Here is a 16,217-nt window from a genome sequence, read left to right on the forward strand (position 1 = left end):
ATTTCCCATAAATATGCTAAATTCCTCTTGATATGCAAATTCGTTTGTCAAGGCGCTCTTCGCCCCTCCATCCCAGCTTAAATAGTCGCTCCAAGCCTGGGGCTTGTCATTCAGACTCTGTCTCTTCGACAGACCTGTTCTCCACCTGAGGACAGCTACTTGCGTTGTGGCCGAAACGTCGTGAGAATTATTTTATTATGTTTTATTTTTATTATTTTATTATTTCCATTCTACGTGACTTTACCGAAAGAACCAAGAAGACGAAGTGACGTTTCTTCATTGTCACAGAGGCCATGGTTACCCAGGGATTGAGTATCGCAATGAGAAACGCAACCCGCGCTTCATTCGGACAACTGAAAGTTCCTCTCTCCCGCCCTGAAAATCCGAAGACTGAGGATCTTGCGGAAGGCGCCGCGGAACTGACGGTTGAAGGAGGCGTAGAGGAGTGGGTTGACGGCCGAACTGACGTAGCCCATCCACGTGGCCACCTCGTACTCGACGTCGCAGTTCCCGACAAACGGAAAGACGAGCACGATGATGAAGAAGGGCAGCCACGAGAGAAAGAAAGCTACAATGATACTGCCCAGAGTCACCGTGGCGTTGTGCTCGCGTCGCATGTTGCTCACCCTCTGCTGGCCTTGGCTTTGGACCTTCGTGGTCGCTGCCTTGATCTGCCGAGCCTGGGTGCGGGCCACGTGGTAGATGCGCGCGTACATGGCCGTGATGACGAGCATGGTCAGGAAGTAGGGGCAGGCGCCGTAGAAGAAGTGCAGGCTGACGTCGACGCTAAAGAGACAGTCGTCCGGGCAGCCCACCCTCTTGATGGCGCTGGGCACGAGCTGGGGACTGAAGCTCAGCAGGCTTGGCGAGGTAAAGAGCGCCGCCCCAAACCAGCAGATGAGCAGCATCGCCACGAGGGTGCGTTTGGTGACGCGCTGAGCGTAGCGCAGTGGGTCGCAGATGGCCACGTAGCGGTCGTAGGCGATGCAGCTCAGGTGGAAGATGGACGAGTTGCAGAGGGTGTAGTCGACGAAGTATAGGACGTTGCAGAAGCTGTAGTCGTAGTACCAGCAGTGGTACACGGTGCCCACCATGCGCAGGGGCATCACTATGGACCCCAAGCCGAAGTCGGAGACGGCGAGGGACATCGCGAGGATGTTGGTGTGAGTCTGCAGCTGCCGGAAGATGATAACTGAGCTGATGATGAGCATGTTGCTGAAGATCGTAACCACGATTAAGAAGCTGATGATGATGAGGATGATCGGTCGGCTTTTCTCCGGCAGGCTCGGCCCGCTGCAGTTGTAGCCGTGATAGTCGATACATTGCAACGTCTTGGTTGTGTTTGCCATGACTTTGAGGGGTCCGGTTGAAAGTAGCTTTGGTACCCTTTAACCTCACCACTGGAGAAATGTAAGTATTAATGAGTGGTTAATATAATCGGTATTTAATTCAGCGGTAGTAGCTTTTTTGCCAGCTTCCTTTGCGAGTCAAAACTTTCTCAGAATTGCAACACACCGTTAAAAACGTTTCATACAAATGTTGATGATAATTGTGATTTTATTTATTCTTATATTTTATTTTTATATTCACCTACGTGACTTTACCTTAATAACCAAAGAGTATGGATCCCTGCAGTCACGAAAACTAGATTGATGAAAGTTACGATGACGATGTTTTCGATATGATGCGCAACTGGCAATCTGATCGCACTGTTGACGCTGATGGACTTTCTCTAAAAGATGACGATGGTAATGGCCCTGTGCTCGTTTCAGTGGTAAACAGTGATGGCGCTGACGATTTCCGAAGGCGGTCGGATGCAGTTTTTGACTCGTGCTCGAACTTTCTCCTCCCTGATTCCGGCTCCCCAGTTTCCTCGCGCGGTTGCACTCCGGCCACTGTGGAAACCGCCAAACAGAGAGGACCACAAGAAACTCACTCACCAAACTCATTGCCGTGCCTCGTTACCCATGGGTTTTACCGAACGTTCCATTACCCTACATCTGCACGCCTAAACAGGTTTCGCTTTAACGCACATTTTTTTCACTTAACGCACACCACGGGTAGTCTAGCGTGTGACGGACTACCTCTTTGAACAGCGTCGGTGTTGGCTGCCTTGTTTTCTGATACTGGTGCAGTTATAAGCCGATTGACGTCTCCGCCCGAGTCGTCGTTTCGAAAACACTTCACTTCATTATGAACACCACGACTACATCATTTGCGTCACCGCAACCCCGCGCGCGGCATCGTCATCGTCACCTACCTCGCTATCCGTCTTCGCCTCCACCTATCGCTTCGATATTCGTCGTCTCGCTTTCCAGGAATACATGAATGTCACACGTCGTATATTTATAGACGATGTAAAAACAACACACTGAGGAAGGAACCAGTAGTACAGTATTTCCAAATAATCTAAGGAACTGGAAAAGTGATTTAGTGTTCCTCCTCCTCCCGCCTGTGCCCAATGACCATTCCCTTCTCGCTTCTGGCCCTCTTACGCTGGAACAATCTGTCCCGACACGTCAATCAGCCTCACTCTTCATGAATCGTTCTGCCATTAAAACACTGATTTTCCAATACTTACTCCAACTCCCCCCCCTCTCCCCGTTCATTAACACCACCATTATCATCCCTCTTCCAAACTTCCCTACACATACTCTTTGGTTTCTCTATTAGTTCTCTTCACTTACTACAGTGATTTTGGCTGTAACGGTTCCACCTGAAGACGGAAGCTTGTGTTGCCTCCGAAACGTCGTGATTTAATTTATTTTGATAATTGTTTTTTTACCCTTTTATCTGGCAACAAAACTGAAACCAAAAGGCGCACAACTCAAAGACAATGCACCATCAGAGTATGAGAGCTCGGGGTAAGCATTTGCACCATTGGAACCTAATTTGCCAGTTGTGCGCCTTTTGGCGTCATCTGGTCCAACCCATGTGAGACTAGACTCTAAGGAAAGCTGTCTCGGGTGTGGACCAATCAACTTTAAGGACAGTGCATACATTATCAGAGTTATGTTTTTTGTTTGCATTATGACTGCAGGTATTGTGGTCTATGCAAACATGACTCCTCGTAAAAAAAAGGTGTCAGTTTTGTTGCCAGATAAAAGGGTAAAAAAACAATTATCATATTTTTTACTGGCCAATGAGGTACCAATGGTGTTAATTATTTTACTTTATATTATTTTCTTTTTCACCTACGTGACTTTACCGAAAAAACCAAAGAGTACAAATCCTTGCAGTCACGAAAGTTTCTAATCTAGAATCCCTACCGATCCCTCGCACTCATCATCATGAACCACCCACTGCCACTGTCACCGCCGTCTATTACACACATCGTCACGTTCACCATGTGCCACCATCCTCGTCGGCTTATCTCATCGCACGATTCTGCTGGACAAATGTGTTCATTCCTCGTCGGGCGCCTTGTATCGAGGCGCAACGTGAATGGAAGCAAGATGAGAAAAGTCGATGGATGGGGATTCGCCGAAGTCGCCATTGACCGGTAGTTGTCAGCTCGAGAAGCAACGTGCGCAAGTTGGGCTCAGGCAGTAACCCACTCGCACACAGACCTCGTATAGCCTTAGCAGTGTGTAGCGGTGTAGTGGTGGTGTAGTGGCGTGGTGTTGTGTAGCGATGTGTACTGGTGTGGAGTGGCGGTGTGTAGTGGTGTGTCGGTGTGGTGAGCGGGGTCTAGTGGAATGGTGCAGTGGTGTATATTGGTGTCGCGTAGCGGTGTGTAGCGGTGTGTAGTGGTATAGTGTAACGGTGTAGTGGTGTGTCAGTGTGGTGTAGCGGTCTGTAGTGTAGTGGTGTAGTGTAGCGGTGTGTAGTGTAGTGGTGTGTCGGTGTGTATTGCAGTGGTGTGTAGCGGTGTATTGGTGTGCTGTGGTGGTGGTGTAGCGGTGTGTAGTTGTGTGTAGAGGTGAGTAGTGGCATAGCGGTGTGGTGTAGTGGTGTGTAGTGTAGTTGTGTGTCGGTGTGTATTGCAGTGGTGTGTAGTGGTGTATTGGGGTGTTGTGGTGGTGGCGGTGTAGCGGTGTGTAGTTGTGTGTAGTGGCATAGCGGTGTTGTGTAGCGGTGTGTAGTGTGGTGTGGTCTGTTGTGGTGTAGCGGTGTCGTGTAGCCGTGGTGTAGTATAGCGGTTATGTAGTGGTGTAGCGGTGAGGTGTGCCAGTGTAGTGGTGTAGTAGTTCAAATTCTTGACTTGTCATAGGCGTGCAGTGTGTTGAGTGTTAGGTGAGTGGGTCTGGTGAGTGTGTCTGTGAATAATGAAGCTGGTGGCTGGTGATTGGTGGGTGATGTCTGCTCAGCTTCAGGAGGTTATAGGGTGGTGGGTGCGAACAAAGGGCGTGCCTGGTGAGTGTCTAACGAGTGGTGAGCTGTCTTGTGGGTGGTGTTTTGGAATGGTGACATGTCAGCTGAGTGGTAGGTACAGTGAGGGAAAAAAGTATTTGATCCCCTGCTGATTTTGTACGTTTGCCCACTGACAAAGAAATGATCAGTCTATAATTTTAATGTTAGGTTTATTTGAACAGTGAGAAACAGAATAACAACAACAAAATCAGAAAAACACATTTCAAAAATGTTATAAATGGATTTGCATTTTAATGAGGGAAATAAGTATTTGACCCTTCTGCAAAACATGACTTAGTACTCGGTGGCAAAACCCTTGTTGGCAATCACAGAGGTCAGACGTTTCTTGTAGTTGGCCACCAGATTTGCACACATGTCAGGAGGGATTTTGTCCCATTCCTCCTTGCAGATCTTCTCCAAGTCATTATGGTTTCGAGGCTGACGTTTGGCAACTCGAACCTTCAGCTACCTCCACAGATTTTCTATGGGATTAAGGTCTGGAGACTGGCTAGGCCACTCCAGGACCTTAATGTGCTTCTTCTTGAGCCACTCATTTGTTGCCTTGGCCGTGTGTTTTGGGTCATTGTCATGCTGGAATACCCATCCACGACCCATTTTCAATGCCCTGGCTGAGGGAAGGAGGTTCTCACCCAAGATTTAACGGTACATGGCCCCGTACATCATCCCTTTGATGCGGTGAAGTTGTCCTGTCCCCTTAGCAGAAAAACACCCCCAAAGCATAATGTTTCCACCTCCATGTTTGACGGTTGGGATGGTGTTCTTGGGATCATAGGCAGCATTCCTCCTCCTACAAACACGGCGAGTTGAGTTGATGCCAAAGAGCTCCATTTTGGTCTCATCTGACCACAACACTTTCACCCAGTTGTCCTCTGAATCATTCAGATGTGCATTGGCAAACTTCAGACGGGCATGTATATGTGCTTTCTTGAGCAGGGGGACCTTGCGGGCGCTGCAGGATTTCAGTCCTTCACGGCGTAGTGTGTTACCAACTGTGTTCTTGGTGACTATGGTCCCAGCTGCCTTGAGATTATTGACAAGATCCTCCCGTGTAGTTCTGGGCTGATTCCTCACCGTTCTCATGATCATTGCAACTCCACGAGGTGAGATATTGCATGGAGCCCCAGGCTGAGGGAGATTGACAGTTATTTTATGTTTCTTCCATTTGCGAATAATCGCACCAACTGTTGTCACCTTCTCACCAAACTGCTTGGCGATGGTCTTGTAGCCCATTCCAGCCTTTTGTAGGTCTACAATCTTGTCCCTGACATCCTTGGAGAGCTCTTTGGTCTTGGCCATGGTGGAGAGTTTGGAATCTGATTGATTGATTGCTTCTGGGAACAGGTGTCTTTAATACAGGTAACAAGCTGAGATTAAGAGCACTCCCTTTAAGAGTGTGCTCCTAATCTCAGCTCGTTACCTGTATAAAAGACACCTGGGAGCCAGAAATCTTTCTGATTGAGAGGGGGTCAAATACTTATTTCCCTCATTAAAATGCAAATTAATTTATAACATTTTTGACATGCGTTTTTCTGGATTTTTGTTGTTGTTATTCTCTCTCACTGTTCAAATAAACCTACCATTAAAATTATCGACTGATCATTTCTTTGTCAGTGGGCTTACGTACAAAATCAGCAGGGGATCAAATACTTTTTCCCTCACTGTAAATGGCAGTGGTGGCAGAGGTGAGTGGTGAGCATCTGGTGAGAGTATCAGGTGGTGAACAGTGTAAGGCGTCTTGTGATTGTTGAGAGTGGCGAGCAGAGTCGGGACAGAGCCCATGTAAGGGGAGAAGGGGGCTGAGCAGACAGAAAAGATAAACCCCGTCTCTAGGACGGGCTGCCCTCTAGATAATCACTGACCCTGTACAATCCGTCGTTGGATGAACGCCTCCCCGCGTCGGTGTCCCAGTCGTGAGAAGTGTTGCGACCTGCAGTGTGGTGAGTGGATTGGGTGGGTTGGCAAGTTGGTGTGAGTGGAGTGGGTGACTGAGTGGATGAGTGGATGAGTGGGTGGCTGAGTGAGTGGATGAGTTGGTGGGTGACTGCGTTGTGGCCTGCAAGTGTGGTGGTTGATCACGGTGTGGGTGAGGTGAAGCAGTCTGGTAGACCCGAGTGCTTAACGCGAGTGTATTCATCAACGAGTAGAGTTCACAGGAACAGTAACCGTGATAGTAGTAGTAGCGACAGAGGAATTATAAGGAGGCAACTGACCGCCGGTGAGCGAGAGACCCAGGGACTCGGAGATCCACACATAGACTCGCGTAGATACCCGGGGCCTCCTTTCCAAGGATCGTCACCTTGATGTGCTGGAAAGGCTTTGAGTGTTTCAATGGCCCTGAGAGCGAAGCCGTCGGGAGTTATGCTCCTGGTAGGGTTTCCCATGGCGGTAAGGTCGAGGTTGAGGTCCCAGACGAAGTACGATCCAAGGTGTCCTAGTAACCCCCACCCCTGGGCAGGTAGGGCTCTATAGGTTTGTGTTGCAACTCACCTAGGAGAAGGCCACTTCGAATTAAAACCTACAGCTCTGTGGTTGCCAGTTGCCATAGCCGTCTTAGCTCGCTGAGCCACTGTGGAGTAACCCTGAGCCGAAAGATTGGGATCGGTGTGCGCGAGCTGATTTGCGCTTTAAATCAACTCTAGCGCAGGCGGGAGGAAAGTCCTCCAAGCGATAGGGGAGAGGTGGAAACGGTAGGTGCAAGATGGCACTGGCTGCCGCAGCTTTTAACCTGCATGTGGGTGGCTCGGCCATATTTGTCGTTTGACTGTTTGCTAGAGGAAACAACAACAACATCGTCATCCAGCTTTGGTGAATAAGGAAACCACATCAAAACTGACAAGCAGGTCGTCTGGGGACAGGGGAATCCCCTTGATTGTCGATACCAGGTCAGTAGAGTTTAGTACCGCAGATGTGGTTTTTCCAGTGAAAGGCCGCAGGATTTCAGACAAAAAACGAGCCAGTTTGTAGGTGGGGGAGTTGATAGTAGAGACAATAGGACGAAGAGGTGTATCTTCTTTATGTATGTTTGGCAAGCCATATAATCTTGGTGGCCTGGCTGCAGAAGGTTTCAGCGAGAACTGTTTGGTTTGATCAATTAATGCGGTTGAATCAGAAATGATTTTGTTGGTTTTAATGACGAGGCTGTTGGTGGGGTCGCTTTAAATTTTTGTATAGCTACCATCGTTGAGTAGTTCTTGAATTTTGTTGTTGTATTCTATTTTGTCCATGATGACAGTGGCATTGCCTTTGTCGGCTGAGAGGATGACAATGTCATCCCTCTTTTTTAATTGAGCTAATTCAAAACGCTCATCTTTGCTTTGCTGATGTTGCTAGCTGGCATCTTAGCGTTGTGGCCGAAACGTCGTGAGAATAATTGTATTATGTTTTATTTTTATTATTTTATTATTTCCATTCTACGTGACTTTACCGAACGAACCAACAAGATGAATCCCTGCAATCACGAAAGCTTTAAATCGAAATTTAAGGAGAAACGTCTGTCGGGCGTTGGACTCACGACGAAGAACACCGTCGCTGGCAAAACTCCTGAGCCTTCCAATTGGCCATTCAGACCGCCTGATGTCTCTACGGCTACCCATCCAGAGTAACCACTTTGCCACCTTAATCAGTGTTTATGCACCAACCTTACAGGCTGGATCAAGACGTCAAGGAAGCATTTTATCATGACCTCGGAACTCTTCTTAGCGCAAGACGCGATCAGAACCATGACCGCTAGACGAGAGACCTTGGTAAGCGTGGAATTGGCAACTGCAACGACAATGGTCGTATGCACCTGGAGCTCTGTGCAGAACACCACCTCTCCATAAAACAGATATAAGACCACGTGGAGACACCCGCGCTCCAAGCACTGGCATCTACTGGATTACATCCTTGTACGCCAACAGTACGAAAGGGACATACTACACATACCAAAGTCATGCCCAGTGCTGACTGCTATACAGGCTACAGATTGGCCAGAGCAGAAAGTCACCCTCAGGATCAAACCACCACCCAAGAAGAAAGGTCTTCACCCCAAGAAGCCCCAATTAGAGAAGCCCCCCCTGTTAAGGGAGAAATTCCAGAACAAGCTCAAGACCAGGCTCGGTGAACATCACGGATGGAGACCTTGAAGAGCAGTGGAAGCATCTAAAACGGCTGTTCAGGGCATGGCTGTGGAGGTGGTTGGCTTCTCAACGAGCAAACGCAAAGATTGCTTCGATGAGAATGATCCCGAAATCGAATCACTCCTCCAGACTTAACGGTCCTGTCATTACAGACTACTTGCCTGTCCCATTGACCAAGCCGCAATATCTGCATACAGCACTGCGTGCAAAACCTTGCAAACAAAGCTGAGAGTCCTAAAAAAGAACTGGTGGATAGACCTCGCAGTAAGGACACAGCTGTATGCAGACATGGGGGACACGTGAGCATTCTATGAGGCCCTAAGCTCAGTGTATGAACCCTTGCACCAGACACGGGCCCCCTCTAAGATCATCAGATGGCACAACCCTTGTGACAGACAAGGAAGCTATCACGCATCGCTGGTCAAACAACTTTAGCAGTCTCTTCGCAGACAAGCGGACGGTCCAAGCAGCATCCATAGCCAAGTTCCAGCAGCGCGAAGTGAGGACTGAACAGGACACGCCACCAACACGGGCAGAGATTGCATCTGCTATCAAGAAGCTCAAATCACACAAGGCACCCGGTATCGATGGGATCGCAGCCGAAGTGTACAAGGAGGAAGAAGATGCACTTCTGGACAGTCTCACAGACAGTTGCCGGATTAAGCTAGTGCGCGGCCTGTAGCACATGTTATAAAGGGCCCCTGAGTAAATAAATAACATCAATATTAAAACAACCAGGTACTCGTTTAAGGCTGAGTCTACCTATGGGAGGCCCAGGACCGGTTCAGATAATCGCCACTAATGTTGGCCGTGAGCGGGAATCGAATCCGAGTCGCCGGGTTCGTAGCGCAGCGCGTCGTCCTCCCGTGCAGTTACGCCCTACCAACGGTAATCCCTATTGAAGTACGCTGCCCTAAAGAGCCCTCTGCATCCGATTCTGGACAGATGGCAGTCTTTTCAAACGTCGACGTCTCTTTGCTAACAACAAAACCATGGAGCAATATGTTCTGGAAATGCTCTTCGCAAATTACTCTGCACTTTTTGTACACGCGGAGAAGGCCCGACGGCTCATTGTGAACCGTTTCTCTGAGGCAGATCATGCTTTTGGCCTGACCATCAGCCTGTAGAAACAAAGGTGTTATATTAGCCTCCACCTCGTGGAGTGTACACTCCACCATCAATCAATCACATGGAGACCCAGGAACTCACTCATAGACCCACGCAGAAACCCACGGACTCGGAGACCCACACATAGACTCACATAGAGACCCAGGGACCCGGAGACCCACACATAGACTCACATGGAAACCTAGGGTCCTGGAGTCCCACGCGTAGACTCACGTAGAGACTCTGGGACTAGGATCCCCACACAGACTCACACAGAGACCCAGGAACTCGGAGACCCACACATAGACTCACAGAGACCCAGTGACTCGGAGATCCACGCATAAACTCACTTAGAGACCCAGGGCCTCAGAGACCCACACAGACTCACATAGAGACCCAGGAACTCAGATACCCACAAAGACTCACATAGAGACTCATTGACTCGGAGATCCACACATAGACTCACATCGAGACCCAGGGACGCAGAGACCCATAGACTCACGTAGAACGACTGACAATAGATACGTTACAGATGACCTACTTTATATTTAAACCCCCACAACTTGTAGGGCGCCACGGTGGCGAAATGTTAACGACCTTGCCTGGGATACAGGAGGTCGTGGGTATGATACCGACCGTGACGCCTGCTGCTGTGTATTTGTAGTTTGCGTGTCTCTCTCTCCCCGTGGTTGAGTGGATTTTCCTCCGAATCCTCTGCTCTTTCGCTCCACATTCATAACCGCACGTTTAGAGTGTTTGACCGCTTGCATTACCACGCGTTTTTTGTGGCCAGGTTGTTTCTGAAAAATAGCTACACAGCAGCTTAGTAGAGCCTGGTTAAAATGAAACGTAGTTAATTGTATCAAGGCGAGAGTTTATGTTTAACCATCCATCGTGATGCTGGCACAAATCTCTACTCACCACGCGTGACACGGGGGCACCGGCGAAGGGGGTTGCAGGTTCGGAGTGTGAGTGCGTCTGCCTGTGTGTGTGTCGTGGCTATGTATTGGCTCTGTGTGTGTGTCTTGGCTCTGTGTGTGTCTTGGCTCTGTGTGTGTCCTGTCTATGTATGTGTCCGCACTCTATATAAGGGGGCATCCGCACTCTCATGGGGTCGTGGGGGCGTGGGTGAAAGGGGGGGTGAAAGGGGGGAGAGGCGGGAAAGGGTAAGAGGGAGGAGGATAAGAGGGGGGTGAAAGGGGGGGAGTGCTAGGGAGCGGGGGTAAGGGGGAGGAAGGGGGTGAGAGAGAGGGGGGGGGGGTAACAGGGAGGGAGGGAGGGGGGGGGTGAGGGGGGGTAAGGGGGAGGTGAGAGAGAGGGGGTAGGTGAGAGAGGGTGGGGATTAAATGGGAGTGTGAATAAGAGTGGGGGAGGGAGGGGGGGATGAGCGGGGATGGGGGTGTTTCTCTGGAAGATATTCTCAATTAGAGCTCAGTTTTCACACTTGTTTCTCCTGCCACCGAGGACCCAGCCCCCTCCTCTTACCTCGCGGAGACCCCCTGGGGGTCCCGGCGCAGTAAGCACAAATTATTTTAGGGATTTTTCGATTTAAAGCTTTCGTGACTGCAGGGATTCATCTTCTTGGTTCTTTCGGTAAAGTCACGTAGAAGTGAAATAATAAAATCATGAAAATAAAATAAAATACAATTCTCACGACGTTTCGGCAGGTCTGTCGGAAATACCTTCCTCCCCTAAGCCAGCTTACAGTGAGGGAAAAAAGTATTTGATCCCCTGCTGATTTTATACGTTTGCCCACTGACAAAAAAATGATCAGTCTATAATTTTAATGGTAGGTTTATTTGAACATTGAGAGACAGAATAAAAACAAAAACATCCAGAAAAACGCACGTCAAAAATGTTATAAATTGATTTGCATTTTAATGATGGAAATAAGTATTTGACCCCCTCTCAATCAGAAAGATTTCTGGCTCCCGGGTGTCTTTTATACAGGTAACGAGCTGAGATTATGAACACACTCTTAAAGGGAGTGCTCCTAATCTCAGCTTGCTACCTGTATAAAAGACACCTGTTCAAAGAAGCAATCAATCAATCAGATTCCAAACTCTCCACCATGGCCAAGACCGAAAAGCTCTCCAAGGATGCCAGGGACAAGATTGTAGACCTACACAAGGCTGGAATGGGCTACAAGACCATCGCCAAGCAGCTAGGTGAGAAGGTGACAACAGTTTGTGCGATTATTCGCAAATGGAAGAAACACAAAAGAACTGTCAATCTCCCTCGTCCTGGGGCTCCATGCAAAATCTCACCTTGTGGAGTTGCAATGATCATGAGAACGGTGAGGAATCAGCCCAGAACAACACGGGAGGATCTTGTCAATGATCTCAAGGCAACTGGGACCATAGTCACCAAGAAAACAGTTGGTAACACACTAAGCCATGAAGGACTGAAATCCTGCAGCGCCTGCAAGGTCCCCCTGCTCAAGAAAGCACATATACATGCCCGTCTGAAGTTTGCCAATGAATATCTGAATGATTCAGAGGACAACTGGGTGAAAATGTTGTGGTCAGATGAGACCAAAATGGAGCTCTTTGGCATCAACTCAACTCGCCGTGTTTGGCGGAGGAGGAATGCTGCCTATGACCCCAAGAACACCATCCCCACCTTCAAACGTTGAGGTGGAAACATTATGCTTTGGGGTTGTTTTTCTGCTAAGGGGATAGGACAACTTCACCGCATCAAAGGGACAATGGACCGTCAAATCTTGGGTGAGAACCTCCTTCCTTCAGCCAGGACATTGAAAATGGGTCGTGAATAGGAAATCCATCATGACAATGGCCCAAAACACACGGCCAAGGCAACAAAGGAGTGGCTCAAGAAGAAGCACATTAAGGTCCTGGAGTGGCTTAGCCAGTCTCCAGACCTTAATCCCATAAAAAAAAATCTGTGGAGGGAGCTGAAGGTTCGAGTTGCCAAACGTCAGCCTCGAAACCTAAATGACTTGGAGAAGATCTGCAAAGAAGAGTGGGACAAAATCCCTCCTGAGATGTGTGCAAACCTGGTGGCCAACTACAAGAAACGTCTGACCTCTGTAATTTCCAACAAGGGTTTTGCCACCAAGCACTAAGTCATGATTTGCAGAGGGGTCAAATACTTATTTCCCTCATTAAAATGCAAATCAATTTATAACATTTTTGACATGCTTTTTTCTGGATTTTGTGTTGTTATTCTGTCTCTCACTGTTCAAATAAATCTACCATTAAAATTATAGACTGATCATTTCTTTGTCAGTGGGCAAACGTGCAAAATCAGCAGGGGATCAAATACTTTTTTCCCTCACTGTAAATATACGCTGCCAAGCCTAGCAGTGTTCATTCAGACGCTCTTTCCGACAGACCTGTTCTTCACCTGAGGGCGGCTGCTTGCGTTGTGGCCGAAACGTCGTGAGAATTGTATTTTATTGTTTTATTTTTATTATTTTATTATTTCCTTTCTACGTGACTTTACCGAAAGAACCAAGAAGATATTTTAGGGATGTTTAAATATTTGAACTGATCATGGATAAATAGACATTGACGAGGCACGCTCCGAGCTCTCGGCTTCGTCTTGCTCATCACGGAGAGCGATGTCACGGGTTTGTGGGGTCAGCCGAGGGCAGCTCGTTGTGTCGCTCCGTCTGTCTGTCTCTGTGAGTGAACACGCAGACTCCAAAATGCACTGCAGGCGTCAGGGTCGGGGTCGAATCCATGACCAGGCTGGATGTTTGCCTCCACGCTTACAATCGACTGTCACGTGTTTAGCGAATTTGGCCACTGCTGTGATGAGCCAAATCGTTGAGCTCTCATTTGTGGCCCAAGTCGCTTCTGGAAAAGGGCTACACAGCTCAGCGGCTCTTGCCTGGAAAAATACAAATACGGAGTTGATGGTGTTTCTATCTGCAACTGGAGTCGAACTGCTGCGCGCTGCATGCGGGGAGTGTGCCGGGTTCCCCCGAGGACGTGGCACGGGGCCCTGCTGTTACGACTCGGATTCGATTCCCGCTCACGGCCAACATCAGTGGCGATTATCTGAACCAGTTCTGGGCCTCCCATAGGTAGACTTAGCCCCAAACGAGAACCTAGTGTGGTGTGTGAACATCGCCACTTGGGAGACAAAGGCGGCCGGGCGTGGTGCTGGCCACCGACCCGTTCGTTTTCCGTTCCGGCCCTCATAGGTGCTCGCTAACAGCACTTGCCCCAACAGTCTGTTAAAGAGTATATGGGGGATATTTGTCTTTGTTTTCAATGGGTGGGTGAGTGGCTGAGTGAGTGGGTGAGTGAGTCAGTGGATGATTAAGGGAGTTAATGGGTGGCTGGGTGGGTGAGTGTTTGGGTGAATGGGTGGGTGCGTGAGTGGCTGAGTGAGCGGGAAGTGAGTCAGTGGATGCGTAAGGGAGTGAATGGGTCCACCAACTGCCCCCCTTAGAGCTCCCTCTCGTGGCAGCACGAGATATTTGCGTGATTTAAAGTCGTGATTCCTGGATGTACACATGTATTTGCAATGAGAAATAGAGGAGAAATGCAGATATCTGCGGACAGGATTCAGGCCTCCTTGAACACGTGCACGGTTGAGCATTAGTTTGTGGCCGAGTTGGAACGTACATATGGTTTGGACTTAGGCATTTTTGGGATATTGGTAAATGTGCGAATGGGCTGAAGGCAAAGTTGAGTGCACATTGATGGGCTTGAGTCGGGCCTTAGTTAAACGCGCACATGATTGGGCCTTAGCCTTGTTTGCCATACCGTTAATCAGGGTTTTGGTGTCGGTTGTTATATGGTCGAATGTGTCTTCATACTAATTATGGGCGATTGTAATGTGCATATGAGTGTCTCGTTAACGAGGTGCAATTCATTATGAACATCAAACTTGTAGGTGATACTTAACACAGCAAAGCCTTGACCATCACTGGGGTTACGTTCTTGAAAATATCAGCAATCGGCAAATCCGCAATCCACAAACTTAAAAGACATTTAATTGGAAACAGGGTTTGGTTCAACGGTTCGTAATACGACAACACTCTATCTTGTTGTACGTTACTACACATCAACCCAGACATTAAACAGGGGGCATTTTGACCGTAAAATATTAATAAGTTCTAGTGTTAAATATAACTTGTACGGTAAATGTATCTAATGAGATATCTATGTTTACGTAGTGTACAATACTTAGACACGCCGTCGACTACAGGGAGACAAATCTTGTGGCTGAACCTCGCTGCCACCGCGTGACCTGGGGCCTGTGATGGGCCGTGTGGGAGAAAAGATGGATACACGACGGAGATAAGATAGAGACAAGATGGAGGCAAGACGGAAAAAAGATGGTAGCAAGATAAAGACAAGATGAGGCAAGACAGAGACAAGATGGAGGCAAGATAGAGACAAGATGGAGACAAGATAGAGACAAGTTGGAGGCAAGATGGAGGCAAGCTAGAGACAAGATGGAGGCAAGATGGAGACAAGATGGAGGCAAGATAGAGACAAGATGAAGACAAGATGGAGGCAAGCTAGAGACAAGATGGAGGCAAGATGGAGACAAGATGGAGGCAAGATAGAGACAAGATGGAGACAAGATAGAGACAAGATGGAGGCAAGATAGAGACAAGATGGAGGCAAGATGGAGACAAGATGGAGGCAAGATAGAGACAAGATGGAGGCAAGCCGGAGACAAGACGGAGGCAAGATAGAGACAAGATGGAGGCAAGATGGAGACAAGATGGAGGCAAGATAGAGACAAGATGGGGGCAAGATAGAGACAAGATGGAGGCAATATGGAGGCGAGATGGAGGCAAGACGGAGACAAGATGGAGACAAGATGGAGACAAGACGGAGACAAGATAGAGACAAGTTGGAGGCAAGATGGAGGCAAGCTAGAGACAAGATGGAGGCAAGATGGAGACAAGATGGAGGCAAGATAGAGACAAGATGAAGACAAGATGGAGGCAAGCTAGAGACAAGATGGAGGCAAGATGGAGACAAGATGGAGGCAAGATAGAGACAAGATGGAGACAAGATAGAGACAAGATGGAGGCAAGATAGAGACAAGATGGAGGCAAGATGGAGACAAGATGGAGGCAAGATAGAGACAAGATGGAGGCAAGCCGGAGACAAGACGGAGGCAAGATAGAGACAAGATGGAGGCAAGATGGAGACAAGATGGAGGCAAGATAGAGACAAGATGGGGCCAAGATGGAGACAAGATGGAGGCAAGAAAGAGACAAGATGGAGACAAGATGAAGACAAGACGGAGACAAGATGGAGGCAAGTTGGAGGCAAGATGGAGGCAAGATAGAGACAAGATGGAGGCAAGATGGAGACAAGATGGAGGCAAGATGGAGGCAAGATGGAGGCAAGATGGAGGCAAGACGGAGACAAGATGGAGGCAAGATAGAGGCAAGATAGAGACAAGACGGAGACAAGATGGAGACAAGACGGAGACAAGATGAAGACAAGACGGAGACAAGATGGAGGCAAGATGGAGGCAAGACGGAGACAAGATGGAGGCAAGATAGAGACAAGATGTAGGCAAGATGAAGACAAGATGGAGGCAAGATAGAGACAAGATGGAGACAAGACGGAGACAAGATGGAGGCAAGATAAAGACAAGATGAGGCAAGACGGAGAC

At 48.5% G+C, this 16,217-nt stretch overlaps 1 pseudogene; it reads right to left on the bottom strand.

The window, feature by feature from the left end:
- Positions 1-341: 341 nt before the first annotated feature.
- On the bottom strand, positions 342-1,349 carry LOC144942476 (trace amine-associated receptor 365 pseudogene; annotated as a pseudogene).
- Between the last annotated feature and the right edge of the window lie 14,868 nt (positions 1,350-16,217).

The sequence above is a fragment of the Lampetra fluviatilis genome, chromosome 27 (genome assembly GCF_964198595.1).
Source record: "Lampetra fluviatilis chromosome 27, kcLamFluv1.1, whole genome shotgun sequence".
Lineage (NCBI taxonomy): Eukaryota > Metazoa > Chordata > Hyperoartia > Petromyzontiformes > Petromyzontidae > Lampetra > Lampetra fluviatilis.